General features: G+C 45.2%; 1 long non-coding RNA gene across 1 annotated transcript in view; it reads right to left on the bottom strand.

Annotated features, from left to right (window-relative positions):
• LOC122463568 overlaps positions 1–17,456 on the bottom strand; it is a 64,738-nt gene extending 47,282 nt beyond the window's left edge. Inside the window, exon 1 of the long non-coding RNA XR_006287045.1 lies at positions 17,011–17,456. This is a non-coding gene — a long non-coding RNA (uncharacterized LOC122463568). The remainder of the gene's footprint in view (positions 1–17,010) is intronic.
• Positions 17,457–27,492: the final 10,036 nt, after the last annotated feature.

The following is a 27,492-nucleotide window of genomic DNA, read 5'->3' as shown; positions in this document are numbered from 1 at the left end:
AGTGAGGTCTGCAAAAGGATGCAGAAGCACTCGCAAGAGTTCCAGTGAAGCCAGACAAACCCCTGGGCTCATTTATCAAAGTGCTTTCAGGTCCCATCTGAAGGCAGGTGAAACAATAATAAATACCAAGCAAAGCAGGTTAATCTCAATCCAGGGAGGCCCTGCTAGCCCTGGGTTCCTTGCAAAGCTTAACTCAGTAATGGTGGGTGTCAGACTGGACCAGAAGTCTGTTCCAGCTCGGCATGGAAAGCCTCTTCTGGATCTTCTCCCAAGACAGTGGGAGTCACACTGGTCCCATGTCTCAGGCCCTGATTCTTATTCACACTCATTTACACGGCTAGAGCCTGGGGCCTTTGTTATAAAATGAGACTCAGGCTCTCAAACTTCCACAGCATTCAGTGGGGATCATTGTACTTGGTTTGGTCCAAGACTGTTATTATAAGAATCAGTTAATGAATCGCACACACCAGCTCTCTTATGCACACGCACACACACACCAGATAGGAGAATCCTCACAAGCAATCATCTCACATATGACAGCATAGGGAAGCTCGGATATTTACATCCCGTTATCTTACTCTGCTAAAGGCTTATTTGGGGTCTGTCGGAATTGTGTTCCCAGTGGAAAGCTCCGCTTCTCATTTCTCCTCTCCCCCTCATTGTTCACCGGAATGAAAGCCGAGCGTGCCAAAGCTCTGGTCTTTCTCTTGCTTTCTTTGAGGATTTCTCAGTTGTCTTTCAAGGACACTCAAGCCTAAAGGGTGGTAGATTACGAACGTTTCCCCTCAGCATGTCTTTCTGACCACAACGATACCACAAGCCATGACATTCTATGAAGGGCTTTACATGGGGTATATTTCTAACATGAATTGTGTTTAGCTTGCCGTGTCTCCCTGTGTCTCTTAAATCCACAGCCATGCACTGTGCTTGAGAATGGCGCTGGAGTCTGGATTTCTCCATCAAGCTGTTGCCTCGGCAGCACAACCCAACGGATGAGTTTGCAGGAATAAATGTTGCATCAAGATGGAATGATGTTGTGCCTGTTCCAGAATGTCGCTGTCAGTCATGGGGTGATGCACGTGGTATTAAAGCAAACAAGTGAGAAAAAAGGGATTTCAGGGCTTGTTCAGATCCCACAACCTCTGGTGGGGCAACAGGAGTTCCTCTCCAGAAAAGCTGGGTAACCCCGGAAAATCCAAATCAGGAGGCCACCCACAGGGGATTTGTGGGAGGGCTGTTTTTAGTCATTATTACTTTGTGTAAAATAATTTGGTGCCAGTAAAAGATGCCAGATTGAGAAACCTAGAGACCAGGGGTTGGATGAACTCCACAAACTTCAGAGCTCAGGGTCGGCTCAGCTTTCCCAAACACTCTCAACTTCTGGATCTGTAAAACCAGTACTGGGAAGTTTATGAAACCAGGGTCCCCCTCTCCACCTCATAAATCTCCTGGTGTTTCCTGATTCTAGTCCTGCTCACTTCCCTCACCCCCTTCAGAGCTGCTAATGCACCTTAAGAGGAAAATCACTGCAAACATGGGTGCTAGTGTAGGCCTCAGGAGACATGAAGTCAATCCCGCTATGCTAGGTAATCCCAGTGTGACCTTTGGCAAGTCTGTGTCTCAGTGCCCCTTGCGTAAGGTGGGGATAATAGCACTGCCTGACCTCACCGGGGTGTTCTGACAATAGATACAGTAAAGATGGTGAGGTGCTTAGGTACCATGGTGATGGGCACCAGATAAGTACTTAGATATCTAGGTCTAAGTAGAATCAGAATTTCTTCAGCACCATGCTTCAAGTCTTGGCTACTCCTTGCTGATAGCCGTGCTGCTGAAATCCAATGCAGGCCAGTGGCTTGGATTTAGTGTCTTCTACTCCTCCACAAAAAAGACATTAGCTTCAAAGATGATGCTTGGGAGCATTTGCTATTTCTTCCCAGCCTGCATGGCAGACACACACAAAAATTCCATGTGCTATAACACATGTACTGAGTTTGCTAGTGCTCAGCTGCTTGCGTTTCCAAGTCAGTATGGGGTGGATGCCTCCTGATATTACTCCCACAAAAATCATGCTGGCACTTAATCTGTGCGTGTGTGTGTGTGATTAAGAGCCTGCCCACCTACACAGAAAGCTGCTGTTGAGATCACATTTGTCACCTGTGTTCATTGCCAAGCACTGGGATGTTTCACCCAATTTCCAAATATGGCTGAAGAAAAAAAAAAAAACACACTAAAATTGATTAAAACTCCTAAATATGCAGCTAAACAGCCAGGGCAGTTGTCAGCAGACAATATGCATCTCTGCTATTGCCTAATGGCCAGGGCACTTAAAAGGCAGTTGGCTGCAATGAGCAGCATGCAGCCATTCTGCCTCGAGAGCTGTGAAAAATTAGTGGGATATTGTTCTCAAAGCTTTTTGCGTGATTCATCTGGGGGAAGTTCACCTCCCCTCAGACAACCGATTTTCTACAAAACAGCTGCTCTGAATTGAAAAACGGAGTGTCCAGCAGCCTTGTGCATAGAACAGATGATGCCCATGCAGAAATGGGCTCTTTTTAATGACAAAGCCGGCCTTTTTTAAAGTGAAAATGTCATCACTTTGGGTGGGGAGGGGTTTTTTTTTTTGGCAGGGGGGAGGGCAGGGTGTGCAAACTAAAGGAATTTTCCTCTGTCACCAGTACAAAACTAAATAAAAATGCAGATTTCACCTAGTCTCACCTTTATTTGAAAAGTATTTTGCCTCAGCTCCAAGCACCTCCCATGCTATCACAGCTTCATGGCTATTTTTAGCAAGCCAGCTCAATCCAAGCTAGCTCAGGTACACTCACATATGCTGCAGTTACTCCTCTGACTGCAGTGTCGACATTCACCCAGAGACAGCTGACTGGGTAGCTGTGTTGACACCTGATGGTGAGGGTGCATGGGCGGCTGTTGACTCCACATGGTTGAGTAACCAGTCTTCAGTAACTCTATTGCAAATGCAGCCTGGCAGTAAATGCTCCCATCACTTTTCCCCTGATTTCTGAAACATTTCTGAGCTCCAATGCCAGGAAATGGAGGTAGCTCAAATGATACACTGCTGAACACTCAGGGGAAGGTGGGCTTGTGGATAAGGGAAAAGCCTGAGTCAGGAGACCTGGGTTCTGTCCTAGCTGTGCCACACGCTCCCTGGGTAACCTTAGCTAGTCCTTTAGTGGCTTTGGTTCCTCATCTGTAGAATGGGATAATCACTTTATATTTCAGTGGGGCTGTGTGGCCTAATGCGTTAGCGTTTTGAGCTGTTCAGCTGCTATGGACATACAAATAAACAAATGAATTAAATCAGGGCAAGGACGGCCTTTTTTTTTTTTACATATCTGTACAGGGCCTAGCACAATGGGGCTGAGTTGCCTACGTTCTATCACTATACGAATTCATAAATAGATACAACAATAATAAAAACTTCTGCTTCATTAAGAGAGGTCACACGGAGAGACCTTAAGAGAGCTGTTCTTAGGGGTATCTACTCTCCCTTTCCAGCGTACGGAGTATTGCCCCTAAATAGCCTATCCAGAAGGCCAAATCCAGCCATGGCATAGGCAGGCAGTGAAGTGAACAGCTGTGAATCTGCTCCATTGGATCAGAAGTGCCTAAGCAGGTCAGGCACCTAGCTCCCATTAACTTCCAGTGAGACTTAGGCTCTTAGGTCAGTTTTGACAATAGGACGGATGCTCTCAAGTCACTTATGAAAATTTGATTCAGTCTCTAAATAAACCCTGGAGCTGGGACCCACTGGATTGGAGTCGCCACTCGAGTTTATCTTTAAAAAAATTTCTTGTGAACTACAAAGACTGGATGTATTTAACATTTAGCAAAACACTAGCAATCAGCAATCTTTTCTTCATAGACACAAAAGCATCTGCACCTAGGTCTCCCAAATAATGATGGCAATACATATTAGTACATATATTTCCTTGAGAACTGAACTTTCATAGGGCTAGCGTTGAAAGCAATTCAGAGTATTTACAGCTTTTATGAAGCCCCCAGGAGAGGATAATCTTAAAGTGCTGCAAACACCGCATGGAAAAATAGGAAAAACATTCAATTTAGGAACAATTTTGCCATCATCTTTGGGAGTGTTTTTTGTTTTTTTAAGTGTTTGCTCCCACTGCAGGTTATTTCCCCAACCTGAGGCCTGAACCGTCTCGGACATTGCAGCAGGTCACTTGGAGCTCACAGGCAGGGGGATTAAGTGTTCAGGTGGGGAAGGAGCTGCAGTAGGCGAAAACAGAATTGTTTTCATGCAAATATCTCTGTAGAAATAGAGACAGGGAAGAAGAAAACACAGGAAACTGAGCAGCAGATTTGTCTCTTAGTAAAGTGTTTTTCATAGTTGTCCCAAGAGTCAGTGGGTTTTTAAGACTACAATGCGAGCATCGTGTCCTGCAATTCTGTAACCATGTCCAGTGGAAAACAAACACACGCAGAGATACACATTCTCACATGCAAACACTCACATGTGCACTGACACACATGCTTATATGCACAGTCTCACACACACCTGTGACAGAGTTCACTCACCACGGCAGCGCCTCCCACTGGCCATCATAGGCATTAGCTTCGCCAGCTGCTGCGCCCTCTCCAGGTGGTGCCTCTCCCATTGTCTCTGCCTGCAGACCCACCCCAGTCCAAAGTCCCACAGTGTCCTCTTCAAGACTCAGCCCACCAGCCATGTCACCATCCACGTTCTCTCCCTTCCAGGCAGGAGGGAATATCTCCCAGTTCTATAGTCCAGACTTTTCCCAGTGGCAGAGACCCGTGGCACTAGCAGCCTCCTGGTGCCCTCCTTAACTTCTCTGCCAGATCGGCTTCAATTCCCTGCGCCACTTCCCCACGGCCCCAGCACCTTCTTCGCTCTTCTCTCAGGGCCTCCAGCCAGCACATCCCAGCAGCCAGTCAGGAGCTCCCTCTTGCTCTCCCAGTCCTTGTCAGCAACTGCTCTGCCCAAGATGCTACCATCATGCAATCCATTAGGAACACAATCCTCTCTCCTGGGACTTCCTGGACCCCTACTCTGCCCTGTAAGTCCCTTTTATGTGAGCCTACTGAGCCTGATTGGTTGCTCTGTGCAGCCTGTCCCCAATTGGCTGCCCCCTGCACAGCCTCCTTAGACTCTTTTTAACCCCTTCCTTTCCAGTGGAGAGTGAATACCCCCATCGCAACACCAAACCCCTACAGTTTCTTCAGAGGCAGTACACCAGAGCTGTTGTCAAACAGTGCAAGAATTATGATTCACAAAAAATTTTCCAAACAAAAATACCATGTTCAGTATGTTAAAAGTCAGGGGGCAATATTATTCATGAGTATATGGTCCACTAACAGATATTCACACACTTACAGATCCAAAAAGTTTAATTAATTGATTATTCTACCAAAAATTCATTATGAATGTTGCTTGTCATTCATTATTCTAAAGTTAAAAAACTTTGAGCCAGCCAAAGAGAGTAGAAATAATACGTGACTATGCACACCACAGGTACTGAATATTGCAAATTCAAACTATTCTGAGCGAACAAGTTGGCTAAAATAGAATAGGCAGATAATTATTCAGAGAAACTATGTGGTGAATAATTACAAACAGCAACAGCATTCTTGGAAATGAGGATTGGTTCACAAGGGTCTGAATTTATACAAACATTGTACCTAAAAAATAGTTTGAACACTCAAACAATTCAATCATACACTGAGTTGCATGCTGCAAGCAGGGAATAAACCTTCAACTGTTCCCTGCCTTGTTTTCTGCTGTTGACTCACCTAAGCCTGTGAAATTATAAACCAGCAATTTGAGTATGACAAATAGGGAATGTGGACTCAGAAGAAGTAATCCTCATGAAGTTCTACTGTGCATGTTTGATAGCTATCCCTTTAAATCTCCTTACGTCTGCTTCATGTTAAGAATTAAATCATCTCTCACAAGTCCCTGTGTTTGAGGATGCACGTTAAAGCGATAAGAATGTCATGTTATTCATGGTGTGGGTGCCAGTATTTACATCAGCCTCCTTGTACCTCTCATGCTGTTGATCAGAAGTACTTTAAAATAGAGATTTTAATTCCTGTGTATGAAACTTTGTCCAAAATTCAAACTCAAGCACAAAAGAAGTTTGGTAACTGCCCTTCACCCCCCTGCCCCCCCCCCACTTACTTATACATTAATTATATATCTCATGTTGCCCTGCACGTCCTGATGCAGTGCCATAATACCCGAGAGAAGTTATTGGTTCGAGCAGTCTGAGCTAGAGATGATTCAGAGCCAAAACCTTTCCAACTGTGGTGGTAACAGGATTTTAATTGAATAATGAAAGTGTGTCCAGGAGCTATTCAGTGTATTTACCTTTACCTCTAAAAAGGTTGCTTTCTGGAGTTGAGGTTTTGAGAGTGTAACCAGTTGAGTGTATTTTTATGGGTTGATTAAAAGAATAAGCAAACAAATATGAAGGTTAGCAAATATGTCACTAGCTAATTGTACTTCTAATTTCCCGTAACTAATCAAATATAACACAATGCAATAATCAAATCCAGGTTGCAACTGAAAGTCAATCAATAGAGCAATGGTTCAATTTATCAGGCTCCCAATTACTACAATGAATAAGTAAATCAATATATAAGGTTAACCTAAGAATTACTTCAATCCTTTACGGGAAGTAAAGAAACACCTTTATTTCAATCCCAACAACTGAGCTCAGAATCTACCAAAAACAGAAGCTGACTTTTGCCTTTGTTTTAAGAAGTAGAACTCTTTAAATGATTTCTTTGTACCTTCCCACTTTGCTGCTCTACCTGAATTTTCTCTGAACATACCACCCAGGTTAGATGTTATTTACTCGGCTTATTCTCTGTCCCACATTAATACAGTGTCTGCATCTTTCTGACACTTTTACACAGATGTAGAAATGATTCTTAAATCAGGCACTTAGCAGCTTTGGAATAACATGCTGTTAACCCAGAACACTTTCCTATTAATTAGGTAACAGATCAGGGGGGTTAGTGTCTATCTGGGGGAATAGTTCAGTGACACACACACACACAGAGCTGGAATGTTGGAGGACTCACATCTCTGGATTCTATACAAAAGCACTCTCATGCCTCCTTACAGTCTCTCACTCACGTGATTTGTCTTAGCTGAGAACTAGTTCTGATGCTGCAAACAAGTTGAGCTTCTTTCACATGCAGGGAGGTGGTTGGTCTCCTCTCTCTCTTACAGATGGATTTCAGGCTTGGCTTAGCTGGTGGACAGAGTCTTTGTCTTCTCTGGATGGCCTGTCCAGGGAAGAAGCAGGAGACAGCTCCAGGTGTCATCGGTGGGAGAATCTTTTGTAGGGTTCAGTGTCCCCTGGCTTTGCCTCAGGTTCCACTCTTGTGCAGTTAGGTGTACCAGGATGTTGGCTATAGCTCAATGTGGACAAATATCATAATCTGAGGTCAGAGGCGAGAGTACCAGTCTAAGGTGGACATTTTCTTGCCAAATCTATTGGTAACCAAAAGCAGATGTCCCCTTCATAAGCAGGACATTGAGGGGCCCATGTAAGAAGGAGCTTGAAGCAGACTTCCATGTGAGAAGGCCCATTCCCACTTTGCTAAATATAATTAGCAATTCATTGTCAATTACCCTCTCACACATTTCCACTTCTTCCTTGTGACAAGGGAAGATGGACTCAGAGGGTGATCATGCCCAGGGATAGTGCATGGCCTATTCCAGTGCCCTGTCACCTAAAATCAAAGCATAGTAGTCCTTACAAATACTAATCATCATTTAGTTTGACCAAATAAAGTACTCCAGGTCCAAACTCAAATCTGGCCAGTGTTCCTACAAACTTTCAGAAACTCCGTAACCACATTTTCATCAGCTTGCGAATGGTTCTAATCAATCAACTACGGGTTGGGGTACAGAAATGATCGCGTCTCTAGCAGATATCATGATCTGATTCACAAGGTTCCTGGTGCTTCCCCCAACCCTTCCACCCTGCTACACACAGAAATCAACAGAAATCTGCTAGAAAAATCCTGTTTCTCCATTGTAAACTCTGCAGGGAAGGGATTATGTCTTCACATTTGTTTGTATCGTGCCCTGATCAGACCCTCTGTGTGCTACTGTATTATAAATAATAATAAAGCAATATAGACCAGTTGAACTATTACAAGAAGAGATACAGAAACTATTCCTCTTTGTAAGAATTTGTCAAAAACAAGCACATGGGTAATAAGAAAAAGAAACAAGATAATTTTTGGAGCTCCTGTTCTGGGTGCAGCAGAATAAAAGGCATTTTATTCATTGAGGAGCAGCTGCATTAACCTGGAGCAGAAATTCAGCTTGTTGAGCCCTAAACTAGGTAGATGGCTGAAGCATTAGAGAGCCTAAACAGTAAGCGGAAGAGCTTTCTTCTCTTTCAAGCAACAGGCCTGCCCGGGGTGTGGGTAGGGTGTTGTAGACCTTCCACACGTGTCTCTCCCAAGTAGTTTCAGGTATCAGGCACAAATGTAAACCTTCCAATGTGGTGTGGATTGTATAACACTGAGTCTCAGGTGCTAACTTTCAGCTGCAGCAGCTTCTTAAACCTGACCTTGCAGTGCCTGGGCATGTCGGCACTCAAGAATCCTTGGGGCATTCCAGTACTATAGCCTGGCAGAAACTGGGGGGGGGAAACCAGTCAGTGTATTAAAGGGCTGGCTTACAAAAGGGACACTTTTAGAATTAGATCTAGGGTAAATGCTGACTAAGTGAAGCTCTGGTAACCATCTACAAGTATTTGGGGACTGCAAATACCAAGGAAGGGGAGGAATTATTGAGCACAGCAATTCAAGGTCCAGGACCCACTTCCAGCAACAGGACCAAGCAAAATCCAAGCAGGTGTATGCTGCGGATGCTTTGCTTGTGGGTCTCCTTCTTACCATCCACAAATAAAGGTCCAGTTCATCCCCAACCCTTCTAGATACAGGATAAGTGGGGGAGAGAGTGTCCACAAACACATGCGAGATGAGTGACTGCAGCACTATCCTTCTGGGGCCCTGCTGTGTAACATAAGGTCTGGATTCTTCCTGGGGCTCCATCAACATGAAAGCTGAGTGTACTGGAACAGCCCCTCCAACATCCCAGGGGACAGTCCAACATACAACAGGAAAAATACAAGATTAATTCGGAGGCTAAAGTGTCCCTCGCTGATTTATGTCAGAGATGAAGCCATTATAAGTGCTTTCTTCTGCAGTGCTGGGATCCAGGAAATAAACCTTTAAAATTCCTCCTGTTTGGGCCAAACTGCAGCACTTGCAAAGGTTAGAGTCTGACAGAAACTCTGCAGAATTCCTAGAACACCAGCCCCCAGGATCCTCCTGTATTTCCCTGGAAGGAGTCAGGTGAGACCTCCGTGCAGCTTGGAGTCTTTACACACAGGCTGCTTCCCACCCTCTGTTGAAACCCCCTGTCAATTATTCAAGGCCCATGTTTATTTTACTTGCCTAAGTCGTGTAGGTGGTGGGTCGTGTAAATCCTTTCACGCTAGCCATCCCCAATGCCTAAGGAATTAAAAGTAGAACATGAAGGAATGAAAAATTCATTCTGCTCACTGCTTGGAACTGAATGGGCTGTGCAGGTCTGAGGCACAGGAGTGATTCTCAGAGATGAGCCACCAGTGCATTGGCAGCTGGCTTCTGACAAAGCCTGGCTCTGTTGTGCTGCATAAGAGATACCTGGAGTGGGGCAGGTGAATGCTGGCTGTGGAATCGGATCTTACACGCCTGCGTGACAGTGCAACGTAGCGAAGGCTGGCCCACTGGAGAATGGTCTGCACTGCTGAGCTGTAGCCTTTGCCCCTGGGTGTGCCACAGATGCTCCTGGAACCAGTCAAGCGGTGACTCAGTCCTACCAGCAAGGTATGTTATTTCCATGGGCTGAGAGTACAGAGAAGATGCTGGAGGCCCATGCCCTTGAGGGAGACAGCTGGGACGGAGGCTGTTCTTGCAGGGTAGGTAGCTGGTATGGGAGGAAGAGGTACTGGGAATCTCACAAGGGGACTTGTTCGCACAAGGTGCCCAGGTCAAAGAGGTCTGGTATGGCCTGGAGCTCCAGAGACTCATTTCGAATCTTACAAGGTTTGCTGACGGCCAAGCCATGCGAGATAATGTGATCATGTATGGCTGGCAGGTGTGAGGCTTTGCTCCAGGGTGTCTCTAGAAAATCCAGGTCACTGGGGAACGACACTCACATGGCCTGACAAATAAATTACATGACCCGTCAGGCCAGATGGGTCTGGACAATACTGCTTGTGGCAGCACTGTTCATGTGGAGAAATCACACGCGCACACCCACACACACGCACACATTCATGTATGTACACCTCCCCCGCCCCCCCAAGAACAAGAGGTTAGCACATAGATGCTAAATATCCCAGAAAATGACTATAATGTTTGAGAGGATCCAGGAGATTTCAAGTCACAGATTATAGGGAAATCCTTCTGTAATTTCGAGCTGATGGGATTATGGGGATCCCACTTTGGCTTTAGAGTATGCATCAGCAAAGAGAATCCCCCTCTTCCCCACCTGTCACGACACTGGAAACACAAGAACTCCCTGCTATATTAGCTCCCTCTTATCCAAATAAATATAAAAAAGTGTGGCAGATCCACCCTTCTAGTTCTTCCTCAAACCCCCAAAGCACCGACAACTCCATTCTGAGCTGTCTCTTCAATATTTCGTATTAAACACACACACAGCCTACAGTTTCTCTTTGCACTTTTCATCTGACTTTCTATTTTTAAGCTACATTTATGTCAGCCGAGGATCAGTGCACACAGTTTGAACCTGCAATTCCAACACAGTATGTGAGAGCACAGCACAGCGAGCAGAGCCCGTTACAAACATACCAATACACACTTTTCCAGCTAACATGCACCTTTTAATCTGGAAGTCTCGGAGCTGCTGGCCCTTTAAAACAGTAATCAACACAGTGCAAGCTACCCAGACCCCGGTTGATTTGTTCCCTTTTCTTGCCCTCCTACAACATAATTCAGAGGCTGTCAAAACAAATCTGTACATTGCTTACATTTGTGCTAAGCCATGTCTCTTGCATTTACATGGGGTGCATAGATACCTTGGAGCATTAAGGAGGACTTGTGTGCATTGGATGGGAAGCTTTCACCACAGCAGTGCGATGATTCAGACTCCGTTACAGAGCAGCATATGGGAAACCAGGCTGTGTCATCCTGTGACTAGTCCTAGGTAGCCCCCACTGAGCCTTCCAGGCTGGGATTTCTCATCGATCTAGACTCCTGAGATGGCTGTTGAAACCATAGCGAGGGAAAGTGAGGGTCGGGAGCTGGAGAGGGATTTGGTCAGAAGAGGGGCTGAGACAGTGAGTTTGGCCTCAGATGCTTTAAGATGTGGAAAAGGCAGCTGCACGCTCCAGGTCTCCATTCAGATGCAGTTACTTTGGCAGGTGATGAACTGAAGTGGATTATGCCTTAGCAAGGAAATCTTCCCATTCTTTTGGCTTCTCCTTAGATTACCAGCTTCCAACGTCACTCCCCTCTACTCATACAATGTGTGCACACCTCCATGCCACCTGACTGGGGAACGGAGTGACTGCAGGAGATGTGGACAGCCCACACAGACTGATCCCATTCTGCTCAGACTGCCGTTTGGTGCTGTGTTGGCGACAGGGCTTTAGAGACAAAGCACACAGTGTCTTCTCAGCTGGGCCCGCATTCCATGAGAATAATTATTGTTACTTGCTAAACCCTGGCAGTGGGCTTGTCCCTGTTCCAGGCATGGGCCCTGCCCCAAGGAATTCAGTTACACTTGGAGTTCTATCCTGTGACCCAGTATCATAATAACATAGAAATGGCCAGCCAGGATCAGAACCAAGGTCCATCTAGCCCAGTCTCTGACAATGGCCAATGCCAGATGTTTCAGAGGAAGATGTAAGAACTCTGAAGTAACAGATGTGGGATAATCCACCGCCATTAGGTCTCATCCTGGTCTCCTAATAGCTAGAGACTGGCTTGACCCCAGAAGCAGGGTTCAATCCTCTGCCTGAATTTTGGTTGGCACTAACCATCATTGTTTGCGCCATCAGTTTGGCCTTGTGAGTGTTCATGAACATTTTGTTTGTGGGGTGGATTTTTTGCCATTTTCAGCAATTTTTCTAGCTTTCTAGGGCAAAAATGATGGTGGGGGTTGCCTCCACCCTGGCCCCATGGTAGGAATTACCACCTTCAGGAGATAGGACGTGTGGGAATAATAGTACAAAAGCAATATATGGCAGTAACTCCACCACCCTGCTCCATGTGTTGCTTCTGAATTCCACTGGGTGCCCGGGCATTGGGAAGATTGCCACATGAGCGGACATATATCCCTTTCCACATGTGGTGAGCTTACCGTGGACAGAACAAACTGATCCCATGCAGCGAAAGGGCACCAAATTCCTGGGTTCAGGCCCAGCTGAGCCCTATACTCTGGTATTTAGCTGCCGTGCCCTGCCCCCTGAGTGCCACAAGATGCTCTGGCTGAGAGTGGTCTGCTGGAACATGTGGCTTTGTCCATTTAGCAACCTCTCAGAAGCATCTGTCCACGCCTTCCATACATCGACAGTGGGCCAATGACTGAGGCTCACAGGAACTTCCATTGCTTGGAGTGTTTAAAACAAGAGGACCAAGCAGCATAAAATGGACTGTAGGCACAAATCATACTCTAGTCCCCAGGGGCAAGACTAATGGGACCAGACAGACGTTTTCTGTTTCTAATGTCAATGGCTCCTTTCACACCAGGATGCGTGGATAATGCACAATGCCCTGAGCTGCTGGGATCAAGAGAATACACCTGATTAGAACCACAAAATCAAGTCTATTTTGAATCACACTCTCCTCCCTGCTTGTGGGCTCTTGGTTTGCGAACAGTTCGGTAAAGGCAGCGGTCTGGTTAGTTACCAAGAGACACCAGGAGGCTTCAGACCTTAAAATGGATTCCTCTTCTTCACCTAATTAGCCAGATCTAATTTGCAATACAGAAAAGCTAATGTGGCACTACAGCAAAATGCAAGCCTCCCCGACTGGGGAAATACAACATGTCAGGCAGAGGAGAATGCGCCGCTCATTCTCTTACTCAGCGGACTGTAACAACAAACGCTGGCTTCTGGGGTCAAGCCAGTCTCTAGCTATTAGGAGACCAGGATGAGACCTAATGGCGGTGGATTATCCCACATCTGTTACTGCAGAGTTCTTACATCTTCCTCTGAAACATCCGGCACTGGCCACTGTCGGAGCCTCTTCAGGCACCTGCTTTGTGTTTTCCTTACATATCCCTTATGAAAAGAACAATCTGCCCCTCAAAGGGAATTCACATGCAGGTGGTGGTGAAAATGCACGGAATGGATCCTCAGCAATACAGAGATCTCTGCGATGCTTTCCACAGCTGGTAATAGACTACTGGCCCTGCTGTGGGAAATAAGCCTCCGAAAGAGCCGGACAGGCATCTGTCTGTTAGCACCACCTGGCTGGCATCACCGCCAGAGCCCTACAGAATATGGGAAGTAACAGCCTAGTGCTCCCATCCAAATCTAACCAAATGTGCAGCGTGATATGAAGAGGTTGGGTGGGGGAGAAGAGCCATTGTTAGCACAGTTGTAAAGCAGCTTAGTGGAACTACTAGGCAGCTTTGGCTGTTAACATCCTTATTCCCAGTCCTCTCTCCCTTGCACGCACACACACACCCATCGGAATACTTACACAAGAGGCGTCTAATTTTGTGCTGTCATGTGTCTATGTAAATCCAGAGCAGTCCCACTGCATTTGTTCCAGTCCAGACATGATTCTAAATTGCCCTTAGCTTGAAGGTCTTTGGATCTGAGCTTTCTGGTTCAGACTCCCAGCTCTTGTTAAAAGCAGCTTCTCTCTGTGCTTTTCCATCCTATCTTGTTGCCAAGTTCCCTGTTACTGGACAGAATTGAACAATCCAGGAGGGACAGTTCTGCAGCTATCTATTTATCTACCTACCTACTTTAACAAAAAGAGGCATAGCCTTTTGAGGAGAACCCTAATTGTCCCAGCTTATCATACTTTCACTGGAGATGTGCATTGCAAACAGAGAAGGGCCCTCCAGTGTGCAAAACAAATGGCTCCCAGTGTGAAAAATGATTTAAGGGAGAAGGTTTAAAAATTGAGATGATTAATGTATATGACTTAGCTGGCACGCTGGAAATGATAAATCAAGAAGGAATGGGAAAGCAGTGCATAAATTCAGAGCCGGGCTGCTCAGGACTTGAATGGTAGAAACTTGAGGCCTGCTGCCAATGCAACTCTCAAGTTGGGTGGCATCCAGCATTCAAATATCAACTGATTGAGATTTCTTAATAGAGAGGCTAGGGTGGGGGACCGGGGGAGGAACATGCTCCATTTGGACCTGTGTGTGTGCACGCGTGCGTGCCTGGAAGCCCTTAATAAATGTTCCACCCTTCTTTCTAATAGAAGATCGTTCCTTGAACAGGCCTCACTCCCCCAGTCCAAACCTGATTCTTCATCATTACATCTTTAAATTGGCGCATATTAAATTAGCTGCAGTGAAAAGATTTAGGAGACATCTTGAAGCCTCTTCAAGGAACCCAAGAATAGCCTTAGAAGATTAAGAAAGCAAGAGGGCCTGAACAGGAAAGGAGAAAGGGAATGGGGAAAAAAAAAAAGATTTTATGACTAAAATTGCCAGCAAGATTCTTTAGTAACGTCATTCATTTTTCTATCAATAGATCACATTAATGTAGTGAAAAGGGATTTAGAGAAGATGAATTAAGACTTAAATGCACTAAAATGACTTTAGGAATATTTAAATACAATACAATTTATTTTTGTATCGTGTCATTCAATGCAAAACTCCCACTGATGTTCCAGGGGCCAGCACAGACCCTGTGAAGCTCATGGGGCTGTGCATAAGCAATGTCGCTTCCAACAGAAACAAGAGTTAAACTGGTCTTTTCTTTGGTCCAGAAATAAACTACATGGATTGCGCCTGTACGGAATAACCACCCGCCCTGAAATGCAAAAGGTGAAGAACCCACTAAACTTCTGAGCTCCCCCTTCCACGCTCTCCTCCCCCCCCCCCCCCCCGCCCCCCGCCCCAACACACACACAGTGGGGAACTAAAATAGGGAATTAGCCTACTTCCAGGTGGGTTAACTTTAAAATCCAATCATTGTATCCTTAAAATATCCTGTGTGTGGCTGTCTGCTGGTAGCCCTCACCTGAGCATTTCTACAGCTCTTCATCCCACCAACAGACACACCTGCTGCTTCTTCTGCCGTAGTAGGTATTAAAATGGAAATTATGTTAGCATGCTAAAAACACCCCCCTGCGCTGCTGTGTTCTAAGAACAGGAACAACTCTCACCTTCTTGTGATGCTGTGATACAGCAAGAGGATAAACGCCTGCTTTGCCGAGCGGCTCTAGTAACAATATCCAGGATGGGCCTTAGAGACAGCACACAACGCTCAGAATTCTCGGGCAGACCTTATTCCAGGCTCTGTCAGAGGCCTGGTCTCGGTGTGCTCTGGTGCAATAAAGGCCAAGCAAGGAGAGGAGATTTAGAGGTGCACCAAAGGGGTGTAAGTAGGAACGCTGAAATGACACTGAGTGAGGTTCGGAGCTGCAGAGCAAGAAATGTTATTTTATTATTATTGATTTGCATTATGGTAGCACCTAGAGTCTCACACTGAGATCAGTTCCCGTTGTGTTTGGTGCTGTATACACACAATAAATAACTGTCCCTGCCCCAAAGAGATTACAATCCAAACAGACAAGATAGTTGAAGAGTGGCAGAAAAGAAGAATTCTGATCCCCATTCTACAGAGGGGGTGCTGAGGCAGAGAGTTTAAATGACTGAGTCACACAGGGGATTGGGGGTGGTCCTGGGAACTGAGCCTAGACCTCCTGAGCCCCAGTCTGATGCTTTAACCCCAAGATCATTGTTCCTTTGTTACCACAGTGAAGCCTGTTGGACTTTTGCAGGACACCATGCTACTGAAGCAGTGGAAGGCACATGGCATAGGCCCTTCATGAGTAGGTTAGACGATGCAGTCTAATCAGCGGAATAAACACTTGGCAGTGGGATTGGCGAAATGGGATTTAACAGATTTGTTTCCATCTGTATTTTCTACAGTGCTGGAGGCGTCAGCAGCAACAGGAGTGGGCTGAGTTCTTGAAAGCAACACGGCGTCTGGTCAAATATGTCAGCTGAGCCACATCGACCCTGACAAATGCCCAGAATAATTCATGTACCTCAGCCTGTGCCAGTCCCAACATGGACCCCACAGACACTGGGGGAGCTTGGGTTTCTGGACCACTCGCTACTGACTGGGGCTTGTGCAGCATCCACATCTAAAGAGGCAGAGCCACAGAGTGAGAGGTGTCTGTGAAGGTAACTGGATCCTTGGATAGTCAGAGTAAAGACACCCACTCTCCTTCTCTTGCTCCTACCCCATCTCCTGGAACTCCAGGCTGGGGGTGCGTTGAAAGAGCGATGTGAGAATATCTGGCTGCTTCAGGCCTGCAGGGTGCTCATTTCCAGCCAGCAGTAAGCTCTTCCCTTCACACCCAAACAGATCTAATCGCTGTGCCAGCAAGCACTGAAGAGATAAGAAAATCCCCTCTCTGCTTCCAAAATATCACTCTAGTTCTGCCTATGAATCAACAAATTCAAAACAAAACCACCAAAACCCAACAAATTGCCTGGAGCTGTCTTTTGTGCTGCTGTGTGGGTTAAGGCTTTCTGACCATCATCACTGCCCGGAAAAGGCTCCTTCTTTATTTCAGATGAGATAAAAAATAGTCCCTGCTCTACCGATTGATAGATTACAAGAGTCTTTGGTCAGATTTTAATAACTTCTCCTTTCCCACCTTACCTGCTTTGTTAGAGACAAACCACAAAAGCACAGAGAGCAATTCAACGTCTAGAGGAACGGAGGAGGGCAAAACACAAAAACAAAAACAAAAAAAACTCACCAAGGCACAAAGCTCAGTCCATGCAGAGAACGCGATGCTGCAAAATTGAAGTTTTCCTGCCTCACAGTGTTCTTTGAAAGCATTCAATTATCTGTCTGCACCTACAGAAAATGCTGGAACTGCTTCCCAGAGCTTTTAAAGGGCTCTCTCTACAAAAGACACCGCACACCAGCTCAGCAGCTGCAGGAGGGGAAAAACACCAATCTATTTGTTTACCTTTGAAGAACCAAAAGTGATACAAATTCAGGCTGGAAATCTGTGTTGATGTCTGCGTGTGCATCCCTTTCTCCCTCTTTCTTTGCTTACCTGCAGAAGCAGACAATGGGGTGATTTTCAGACAGGCCTTCAGACTTAGGGGCATGATTTTCCAAATAAAAAGCAGCTGCAATGAACTGCGGGCATGGCTGGTAGCACTTAGACAACTAACCTCCTGATTTGTTGGTGCAATGCAGTAGTAAGATGTCTAAGGACTCCCAGTTTCACCTGTTATTCATTGTAGGTGCAAAAATTGTTGGCACAAAATTAAGCCTGCATAATACGCAGTATGATAGAACCTATATACGAACTGGGATTATTTAGCCTGGCAAGGAGAAGGGCTAGAAAGCATTCAATATGAAGTATTAAGGTTATGAAGAGTAGAATGAAAACTGATCAGTCCCTAGTTTGCTATACTGAAGTAAGAGAACAAGGACCCGTTCACTGCAGTTAATAGGTAAATCTAGAATAAATAGAAGTCATTGTTTCCTCACCCAGTATGTTGGCAGCCTGTGGAATTAGCATCCATAGGAGGTCATAAAGTTAAATGTAGCTGGATTTAAAAAGAAGCTGCATAATTTTACAATCAATAGTAACATTTTTAGTGATGCAAGGAAAAGAGAGGGCTAATCCAAGCTCATGCTGAAGATAATGTCTGAAGAGGTCCGGCAGGAATTTTTCCCCAGCCAGGTACACTTATGAGTGGTTACATTTCCACCTTTCTTTGAAGCACCAGGCATTGTGAGGTGAGATGGTGGAGTAGATGGACCAATTGCCTAGTCCTATTTGTCAAATCTCATGTTCCCATATAATTAAATTCAACAGAAGTCCCCCTTAATTGGATGCCATCTTGGAAGTGCTGGGATGTAATAAAGCCGTGAGATATGCGGTACTAACAGCCTTTAACAATGCTTTCTCCCCTGGTTCCTCCTGGGTCTGGAGGGAGAGTGCAAGGACTGCTCCTTTGTGAGCCCCCAAAGTGTCACCTTGCCCCTAACGTGTCAGGAACAGGTACTGGGGAGGCAGAGCCATGGTCTTTCCTGCCTCTGCACTGGCCTGCTACCCCAGGCATGGCAAAACCCCTCACCATTCCCCCCCATTAAAATCTGCCCAGCCCAACCCTTATTTTTAGGCTCAAAGGACTGTAGGATTGAGGGTTCATAGGAGAACTAATTCCCCACAGCTCCTGACTCCCAGGTGGATCTGAAAAGCATTTTCTGGGCCAGCCTTCCTATCCCTAATACCAGGCTGAACTGATGGAGGACACTGAAATTTCAATGTAGCCATAGCACACAGTGATGCTCTCGGTCAGAGTGACTGTCTCACGGTCAGAAAATGCATCTTTTCTGAGAGTCTCCCTGTTGCAGGCATCACCCACAGCTGAGACAAGAAGCTTTCAAACCTTATGGCTAATGTTCCAAGGGCAAACTGAATTTTCCAGCAGCACAGTTCTCCAACTATTAACCGGCAGGTTTGACTCTTTTCCAAAAGCTGGCTACCCTACAATACATTCTCATCATTATCCTGTACGGCATATTGTCCGAGTCTTTCCCCACACATAATACATGGCAAAATGTAGAGATACACTGTTGCTATATGGCATATTTATTTATGTTGCATTAGCCTGGGGTATTCCTTTGCAGGGATACGAATTCAGGCACTCCCCAAACCTCATCCCTCTTCCTGTTGACCTGCCGCACTTCCTTATTAATGGCTCATCTTTAGACATAGCCTCATGCTTGAAATGGAAACTGATGAGCTAATCGGTGTGACAAATAACTGGAATATAATTGATGTAACTTGTCAGAAGTATTCTGGCATCCTCTGGTTTGTGCGTGCAGCAGTCATGCTGCATTTTAGTCTCCCTGATCTTGACTCCCATCTCCATGGACTATACACAGAGAAGTTTGCACGTGTCTTTACATTCTTAATCAGGATGTGTTACCCTCATGCCAGCCCAAGCTGTGCTGAAGTTTGGGACAACATGACATAACACAATGTGGCAAGGCAACATCACATAAAGGAGTCCTGCTGGTTTTAGATGTGATGTCCATTGTTTCCTGAAATTTGATCCAACATTTGGTGAAGAGCTAGCAGATTAGCCACTAAGTAAAAGGAAATTACTCAAAATAGCCGTGAACAGTTCCCTGCAAATCTCCAGTTATATGCAACCTGGCACACTAGGCCACTTCCATAGTGAGAAGAAAGCTTTATGCATGCCCAAACTAGCCATGCAGAAATGCTTTTTCCCCTGCCAAGGCAGTTTCATGCTAAAGGTTTAGGGCTATTGTGTATAATGAGCTAACAGGAGACTTATCTCCAGTAGTTACTTCTGGGCAGAAACGAGCAAAGACGAACCTTTCCCTCAGAGCAGGTTGTCCCATAACTGCAGAGTTCCTTGCACCTTCCTAGGAAGCAGCTGGTCCTGGCCACTATCAGAGAGAGGACAGTAAGCTAGAGCGACCCTAGGTCAGATCAGCCATGGCAGTTCCTATACCCCCCAATGGCAAACACAGTATCTGCAAATACTTACGTTTCCAGGCCCAGAACCTGGCTGAGCATGGGAGAGTTTCTTCTCACTGGCTCCTCCAGACACCGGGCTGACGTAGGCTCTGTACTGCATGCCCCATTTGCAGGGTGACATTGGCAAGTTACCCACATAGCCGTGGCCGTCCTGCCCTTTCTCCACTCCATAGCCAGCCACTCGGCACCACACAGGGAATACCCATGCAGCTGGAGTCGGTGTCATGTTGGGGGGACAACACTCTCTAGGATGAAGTTCTCTCCTCATGCTTCAGGTCAAGACTTGATCAGTAGCGGGGGGGGGGGGGGGGAAGAGGCAGGAGGAACCTTCCTCCGGCAGTATAGTGGCACCTGGCACAGTGATGCACTTTTAGGAGGCAGAGAGGAGACGAGGGGGTGAAACCTGCTCTTGGAGTTGGGACTCCGAGTGAGCTGGACTATTGGTCTGTTTGGAGAGGTGACAATCCTTATGTTTAGTTTTGTGTCTTCCACGTAAACAAGAAGAGCGGGCACAGGTCTGCAAGGCTGCTTACCTACTGCATCCCAGCTCCATCAACAGACTTGTGGTGAGCTACTTTTCAAAGACGAAAGTTCTGAGTCACCAGCACTGGGCTTTAGACAGAACTCAGGTGTTTGTCTCTTTGCTTCTCACTGTCCATGCTGTGATCACAGACCTCGGGAATGGCTCTGGACTTCAGATTCAACCACCTGCTCACGCCATTGTTATCTGAGTGTGTGGTATGACCTCTTTGCGAGGACGTCCAATGTTGTTGCCCCACCATGCCCACTCTCGGTAGAGCTCTCACTGCCCATGTGCTCTCCCTGCTAGGATGTTTTCCCTTACATCTAATCTAAACTTGGCCTTTTCCAAGTGCAAAGCCATTAATGCCTGAGATATAGCCTCAATCAACTTCAAATATGTTTCCCCCCTTTGCCTTTATTTTATTTCCTTTCCAGGATTTCGTGGGCTTTTTAGTACATTGTTTGCTTTTTACATTGTGCATTTTATGATGTTTTAATTATTATTGTTTATTATTATTGTGTTTTAATTGTCTGCCTGGGCCACTGTGTGTCTTGGAGTGGAGCAGTTTATAAATAAAATTATTATTCTTTGTATAGCTCTGTCTTATTCTTCCCAACTCCCTTATGCCCCTTTATTTCTTTAAAGCTTCATAAGTTAAGTTCCTTTATCTTTTTCTCACATCAGACCTTCCAACCCTCTTCTTTTTTTTTTTTTTTTTTTGGGGGGGGGGGGGGAGATGCCACTAACTGTAAACAGTATTTTCCGTACCAGCTCACCAGGGCTGTGTACAGAGGAAATACTACCTGGTGTAATCCTAAAGCAGTGAAATGACTAGCCAACAATACCAGGCCATACTCCATTTGTCACTCGATCCTTGAAAAGCTGGGATGGATTATGATCATCAGTTTGTGAAACCAGCAACTCACTTTTATTATGGGTAAAAGTTAAGGAATTGCACACAGCTGCTCTCAAAAGAGATACAAGCTACCCATTGTGTCGAGAGCCAGCCAAGGAGGCAAAGCGCTAATGATTAGTGTGGGACAACCAGAGAGATGCTTATATGATAAACAAATACCTGGATACCTCAGACAACTTCTGTCACAGGTTCATAGGGATTTGCAGGAAGTGAAAAAAAAAATGCAGCTGTCTCTGCCATTTCATCCCAGGGGCTCCACTCTGACCTGCAGGGTGTACAGATCTCTAGAGTTTCACAGTGTCAGGGCCAGGGGGAATTAACTCCTGCAATACATGAAGAGGTCAGTGATGGAATACAAGAATGGGTGAAATGCCAATGTACTACTTAAATACCTGACATTTGGTGCAATCAAAGAACTTAATTGGGACATGAGAGATGTCTAGGCCAGGTGCATAGGGGGTAACCTGACTTTGGAGCTGGCCCGCCCATTGCAAGGGGGAGGTGCATGCTCCTTTGAATTTCTTTCATTCTGCTGTTAGGTGAAAATCATCCACTCGGCTCCAAACCAATGAGAGCAGCCACTTTAACAATGAATGGGTGTCCAATGCTGGTGTGATTCCCATTGGATAGCCTCAACCAAATGAATTTCATGCTTGCATTGGGGCTGGAAATAAGGCTAAGCTTTGTAGCTGAGGCTGAAAAGCCTGCAAGATCAGCAGTTTTCTGGGGGAAGCTTAGGAATGTCTATATCCAGCTCCTGATGAAACTAAGAAACTGAGAGGAGCAAGGATTTATTTTTTTTTTTTTTTAATAAAAAGCCTTTTGGTATCAGATTATTCTTCACTCTTGAGGCAGCGGAAGGGATATACTGTCAATAGTGTTCGGGTGGCTGTGTTTGCCCCTCCCTTTGGTCTCTGAATATCTTTTGTGTTTGGCCTCTGAATATCTTTGCTAATAAGGTTGCTGGTGGGACCTTTTACAGGGACAGCAATTCTTAAGCTAGTGCCCGTGGGAAATTAATTTTAGACTCAAATACAAATATTTGCACCAGTAACCTGATTGTAAGTGTCACTCATCCAATTAGGGAAGAGAAACAATGCCATGAGATGGGTGAATCCAATCAAATTAGCCAAGATATTTTGAATTTTGAAATTTTGAATAGAACCAATATTTATAACAAAGAGGTTGTGAGCCTTGGTTGGACCAAAATGATCCGTGGAGATTGTTAGCTAAACAATGACAATGACAAATTAATTTAGAACATTAGAAAACTTTGCTCACTGACAATTTGGAAACAGAAAAGGGGCAGGGGGAGAGAGAATTCACCTTGCCCTTTGCTGGGAATTAATTGTAGAGCTGTATTTGCAAATATTACACATGAGGCTCCACTCATTCTGTAAAAAACCCCCAAGCTCCCCAGGAGGTCATGAACAACTGGGGAAACTATTAATTTCCTTTTCCAATATATTTTTTTAAAGCTTTTTCTAACTATAATCAAGGGAGCAGTGAATCCAACTCGGCAAACAAGCTTATATTAATGCTCCTGCTGGAAACGTGTATTAGCAATGACTGAAATATTGTCGTGGAAATATTTGGGGTGGGGAAGGTGGATTTTTCTTTTTAATAAACAGAAGAATGTTTCAGTAATTTTATTTACCAACAATTGGCCTTTTTTTTAAAAAAAGAAAACAATTCTTGGAAACTGAAAACTTTAGATGTGTTTTGTTTTTTCAATAAAAAACAAAAAATATTCACAGGAACTTTAGAAAAAACAAAAAACAATTAAAACCATAATTTACTAGAAAATAAAACTGGCATTTTCCAAGTAGCTCTAAAGTTTACACTGCAACTGATACGGAGCAAGACTCCCACTGACATTCAAGGGGCAGGATCAGACCTCGTCTAGACAGATTGGCCCAGGAATCAGTGTGTGTCATTAGAATTGGGGAGCTTTTTCAAAGGCTATGGCAATGCTTTGCAACGACATGACATTTGTAGTAAACCGGCCCATTCCAAAGGCAAATGCTTCACCCCTAATCTCTGGCAGGCATGAATTAGCAGCATGCAATGGGGGGGGGGGTGACATCAGTGGCAGGGAAATCACCCCAATACTCAGTGCAGTTTGGGGCCAGAATTTCAACAAGGAGCTTTCCAGATCCCCCTGTGGATCTGTTAAAGCAGAAGCAGAAAATGTAAGGGGAGCAGTGGGGGGAGGATGGGGAAGAAACAAACAAGAGAGTGGGGAAGAAACATTAAAATAACCCAACAACTTTCCAGGAGTTACAGGGACTAAAACAGAAAGGAAATGTGGAACTGCAGGTCAGGGAGAGCAAGGCGAACGCCAGACACGAATGTACCACGTTGAGAAGGAAAGCGAGTGGAAAAGCAAGGGCTGGGGGTGAATGAAAGGCAGCCTGGAAGAGGAGATATTTGGGGAGGATGGGAGAAGGGAGGTTTCCAGGAGATGAAGAGTGGAGGTCAAGGAAGAGGAAAAACAGGGCCACAACTGGGTCATTTCAAGCAAAACCTGTCACCTAAGTATGTACCTCTTTCCCAAGCCTCATCCTGTTTATTTTAGTCTCCTGAGTGGAGTGACCACACAAAAGGCTAGGAGATTGCAATGGGCTAAAGCAGCCAGGGAGAGGATAAGGGCTACCTGCCTGTCCCACAAGCTACCAAGGGATTTAAGAAAAAGGAGAGACCCCCTTCCCTGGGCTGGGACTCTGAGTACAGCAGGCTATGTGAGGCAGGGGGAAATCACTGTGTTTGGTGTTACTCATGAGATTTGTGTTTACACTAAGCTGTGCCTGGAGGCAGGGGTGTGAAATAGGCCAGGAACAGAAGGAACCAGGGCCACCCTGGAATCTATGAGAGGGTCCAGGAGCATCTTTTCTCTTATTAGACTGTCTTCAGGTGGCAGCACTTTCAGGCCTGCTGTCCGTCCTGTGCTCTGTGTGATGCTTCCCTAGGTAGCAGGTAAGAGTGCAAGCGTCCCCTGTGATGTCAGGTACTGTCTCAGAGGGTCACCTCCGCAGGATGAGAGGGTAACTCATTTTCTACACCTTGTTTTTGGCCTCTCCGCTGACTCTGCTAGCAAGGACACCAATACATGCCATTTGCATTTGGTGGCTTGGTGGCCATGGACCCTTGTCCCATTCAGGACATGCACCGAACACCCACCCTTCCCAAGTTATTGTGCATAAGGCCCTGAACAGTTAGAAGCTTGATCACAGGGCTGGATTTGTGCCAGCATCTTAGATTTTGTATATCAAAGGTGTTTTAATCCACCCTACCACATGCAAGCCATACCCAGGATTTTAAACTCAAGCTGCTGAATGCAAGACCAACCAACAAGCAGTTCTGCTATCCATGACCTGATCTCAGATGAGACTCCAGACATAGCCTGCGTCAGTAAAGCAGAACATCACAATCCCGCCTGTGAGGGTTTAGTAGCCAGACGGCTCCCTTCGTACCTCAAATGCAAAGGAAGATTCTCTTAGAAAAACAACTCTCTGAACACACACACAGGAGCCAGCCAGAATCTGCTCCTAACTATGGACCTGAAGCAGTGAAAAGACACCCCCCCTTGAGCTCAGTGATTTTGAATCAGGTCCATCAATCTTGTGTCTCTGCAGGGCTCTCACTTCGCTCGGAGGACGATGGCAACAAGTGAGCCAGAGCAGCTCCAGAAAAAGTGGTGTTTCCCAGAGCCTTTCCAGAAACAGGGCTAGGCACTTGTAACCAAAGAGTTCTCCTGGGTTCCTTTCTTGGAGCTCAGAGGGGATTTTTAGCCTGGTTAAAAAAATCAGCACCTTTCATCCATGCAGGCAGTGAGTATGCTGCAGCTGGTCAGAATCCCTTCACTGGGGGAACAGCGTCCATGTCCTGCCATGCTGGCTGGAAATCTTTCTTCTGCTTGGTGAAGCCTCTGATTTTCATCCCATTGCCAAGGGACAATAATCTGCAAAGTATAAGGTCACTCCCAGTTCCAATCCAGATGAGAAGGATGAAGGAGAAAATATATCACTGTTCTGTACTTATTCTCATCCGAGCACAGGCTGGAGTCCAGCTCTTTGGCTGAAATCATCAATGCAGAGCCTGCAGCTACTAATCTATACCTTGAGCAGCATTAATAAAAACAATGGTGGGTTCTGGGGGATTGAGAGGTATAACTCAGCCAGAGAGTATATTGGTCATGCTAACAAAACAAATGCAAACGTAAAAATAACTCAAAATCCAACCAGCTGGCTCAACTAATTAAATGTTTAAAAAAAAGCAAAATAAGAGTTCCAAAAAAATCAGACACTACAGCCAGGACACAAAATAAGAAACCTGTATATTTTCCTGTTTGTGAAGGCATGTGTATGTAAGCACATGTATATATGCATATGCATTTGTGTATCTGTGTGCACATGTATTTGTGTGTCTGTACTCATGTGCATCTCTGTATGTGAATTTGTGTGCCTTGTGCAGTGTTTACATGCATGAGGTGGTATGTTGGGTGGCGGTGTGTGCATGTGTATATACTGTGTTGTGCATGTGTGTGTCTGTTTCAGTGCATATGTATTTGTGTGTCTTTTGTGGTGTCCGTGATTGTGTGTATTTGTGTGTGCATGGGTGTGGTGCCTGTTAAGTACATGCGTGTATTTGGGTCTGTATGTGCGTATGGGCACCTATGCAGTGTGTATTCCTGTATATGTGCTTGCTTTCATTTCCATAAGCCTTTCTTTAGCGTGTTTTTAAAAAATATTTGTTGGCAATGCCTTTGCAAATCCACACATTGCAGAGAGGAAATAAGACCCATCCATTTGTGCTGGCACTGTTAAAGATTTTCTATAAAGTGCCTACATTTCCAGTACAGCCGAATGGATTTCATTGCAGGAAAAATATTAAGACAGAAAAGTGCAGTGAGGGAAAATATTGTGTACAATAATGATTCACAAAAGCATAAAAATACCATCCCCAGTCTGTCTATTCTCTCACCACATGCTTGACTCATGCTCGAATGTATGGCTGGGTTTAAAAAATGAAAGTTGTGTATGCACATTATTCATAACTTGGATTAGTTCATTTGGCTTCCAAGAGCTAACATGCCAGTTCAGGATAGAACAAATTTTAAGCCTGTCTTTCTCTCAAGTAAGCCCATACACCTACCTTCATTTTTACACTGATGTTCTGCCCTCAACATTTAAAAAAGAAAAAAAAAAGGGATGTTTCTGCATAGAATCCACCAGAGATTTCAACACTGGGAACACAAAGTCAACCTTCTTCCTCTTGGCATGAGCGGTTAACGCCAAGTACAATAGCTCTGATGGACAGCCAGATTACTGAGTTTTGAGGCTACAAAATGGGTTGCAGGCTATTTTCTGTAGAGCGGCTGCAATTCAAATGCCTTGCAGCAGAGAGGAGGAGGAGGAATCAAGGTATTAAGAAAGGCAGTACAATGATTCGCAATCAGACATTAATATGGAGATTCTTTTTTTATGAACACAGTAATTCACTCCCTATGCAGAATAGTGAATGCAAAGTTGCATTAGCTATTCCAGTAGGTACAGAGTGTGTCACCCAAACAAACAGTGAAGGGTGTTATAATGGCAACAGACCTATGGATTAATTATAAGGTTCTTTTAAGAGGGGACTGTGGTGTTCACTGAAGTACCTGAAGGGCTTGCAAGAGAGGTCTTGGTTATTCTAGGTCTTGTTCTAAGAGCCTGTGCATAACAAGTTCTTCCCTGACTCACTGGGAAGCTCAACCATCAAGGGTTTGTCTACTCTGCACACTAGTCAGGGCTCTAATGCAGATTTGAGCCTAAGCCCCAGTTCTGTCCACACACAAATCAGTCTGACTTGGGTCAGCAAACACTCAGGACCTGGATCCTTGCACCCTGCTGGGTGATGGGTCAGAGCTTGAGTCCCACTGTGACTTGGGTCCAAGCCCTGTCATTTTCCAGTATGGACACAGCTCAAACCTCAGATTCAAGTCAGAGTGTCTGAGTAGTGAAGAATGAAAGCGTTTAGCATAGCTGCAAGACCCGGGTTCTGCCATTGTAAACCCAGGTTTCCCATGCAGTGCAGATACTTAAGTGTGGACTTGGAGCACCGAGTCCACAAGCCTGGGTTTACAGTGCAATGTAGATGTACCCAAAAAGGCACAGTCCCCAATACCACAGGGACAGATGAACCAGTCCCAATAATAATAATAAAAACAATTCAAACATGACTGAAGCTTATTAAGAATCAAAATCATCGTGTTTTTTCCTGTGTG

The sequence above is a fragment of the Chelonia mydas genome, chromosome 22 (assembly GCF_015237465.2).
Source record: "Chelonia mydas isolate rCheMyd1 chromosome 22, rCheMyd1.pri.v2, whole genome shotgun sequence".
Lineage (NCBI taxonomy): Eukaryota > Metazoa > Chordata > Testudines > Cheloniidae > Chelonia > Chelonia mydas.
This window is presented reverse-complemented; position numbering and strand designations above follow the sequence as displayed.